Below are 1,968 nucleotides of genomic sequence, written 5' to 3'. Positions count from 1 at the left end.
ATTTTACTCTTAAGGTAAAATTAAGTTCAGGTTCTCAGACTCCACTTCTCAGAAGTAAAACTCTCCCAGAAGTTCATAATGGTGTCGTTGTAATATTCATGCTCTGTTATCTCCACACTCCGAAACTCCCCTGCCCACCACCCCTCTTACCTCACTTAGGACCAATCAGCTTAAAGGTCAGATAATAATACTTTATCTAGTTAGCCAAAAATGTAGTACTGCCTCCACCCTTACCTTCTGGATTTCGGAACCTGGTTTTTCCTATGAAAAGCATCACAGCTTGATTTCCAAGTCCTTTGTGATATTAACTGATCAGTATTGGGATGTGTGTTCAATAAACTGTTCTTGCTGAACTAAGATTGGTGTTTGTATGGTTTATGTGTTGATTCCTGAACCCCGACAAAGAGAAATAGAACCCCTGCTAGAATCATATCTGGACTTCGAGAGCTCACCAGCCAAATGTGAGTAAAATAAAGCAATGAGCAGATGTGTCTTAGTCAGGGTACCCATCGCTGTGAGCAATCACAATGACCAGGGCAAATCCTATAAAGGACAACATTTAATTAGGGCTGGCTTACTGATTCAGAGGTTCAGTCTTATCATAAAATCTAACAAACTATAACTGTAAGAAACAAAAGATAAGATCAGCGGCGTGTGGCGGTGAGATGTCTCACAGGAAATTCTCAGCTCCCAGGCATGGGTCCTTGGGCTTCTTGCCTCTTAAGCGCAGCAGCCTGCCATGGGAAAGTAAAGAGCTTCCCTAAGGATGACGCTTCCAAGCCTGTTCACTTCACAGCCTTTCTGGGATACAAGGCTGGCATGACCCACATCGTCCAGGAAGTTGACAGGCCAGGATCTAAGGTGCACAAGAAAGAAGTCGTGGAGGCTGTGACCATTGTGGAAACCACCCTCCCCCAATAGTGGTTGTGGGCATTGTGGGATATGTTGAGACCCCACGAGGCCTTCGGACCTTCAAGACAGTATTTGCTGAGCAAAAGGCGGTTCTGTAAGAACTGGCACAAATCTAAGAAGACGGCTTTCACCAAGTACTGTAAGAAATGGCAGGATGGCACAGGCAAGAAGCAGCTGGAGAAGGACTTCAGCAGCATGAAGAAGAACTGCCAGGTCATCCACATCATTGCCCACACTCAGATGGGTCTGCTTCCTCTGCGCCAGAAGAAGGCACACTTGATGGAGATCCAGGTGAATGGGGGCACTGTGGCTGAGAAGCTCGACTGGGCCCGAGAGAGGCTGGAGCAGCAGGTTCCTGTGAACCAGGTGTTTGGGCAGGATGAGATGATTGATGTCATCAGCGTGGCAAAAGGCAAAGGATACAAAGGCGTGACCAGTCGTTGGCATACAAAGAAACTGCCCAGAAAGACCCATTGAGATTTGCGCAAAGTTACCTGTATTGGAGCCTGGCACCCTGCCCATGTAGCCTTCCCTGTGGCTCAAGCTGGGCAGAAAGGCTACCATCACCAAACAGAGATTAACAAGAAGATTTACAAAATTGATCAAGGCTACCTCATCAAAGATGGTAAACTGAGCAAGAACAATGCATCTACTGACTATGACCTGTCTGATAAGAGCATCAACCCACTGGATGGCTTTGTGTATCATGGTGAGGTGACTAATGACTTCATCATGCTCAAAGGCTGTGTGGTGGGGACCAAGAAGCAAGTGCTTACTCCTCATAAGTCGTTGCTGATCCAGACCAAACATCGGGCCCTGGAGAAGATTGACCTGAAGTTCATTGACTCCACCTCCAAATTTGGCCATGGTCGTTTCCAAATCATGGAGGAGAAGAAAGCATTCATAGGACCACTCAAGAAAGATCGCATTGCCAAGGAGGGTAATTGATTCCAGGATCACTTTGCATAGCTGGTGGGGTCTCACCAATAAAATATTTCTAGTGAAAAAAAAAAAAGGAAAGAAGGAAGGAAGGAAGGAAGGAAGGAAGGAAGGAAG

At 46.2% G+C, this 1,968-nt stretch overlaps 1 pseudogene; it reads left to right on the top strand.

Moving 5' to 3' along the window:
- Window positions 1-665: 665 nt before the first annotated feature.
- Window positions 666-1,860, top strand: LOC110300855 (annotated as a pseudogene).
- The last annotated feature ends 108 nt before the right edge of the window (window positions 1,861-1,968 follow it).

Source organism: Mus caroli, chromosome 8, assembly GCF_900094665.2.
Source record: "Mus caroli chromosome 8, CAROLI_EIJ_v1.1, whole genome shotgun sequence".
NCBI lineage: Eukaryota > Metazoa > Chordata > Mammalia > Rodentia > Muridae > Mus > Mus caroli.
Note: the sequence above shows the minus strand (reverse complement) of the source record. Positions and strands in the feature narration are given on the sequence as shown.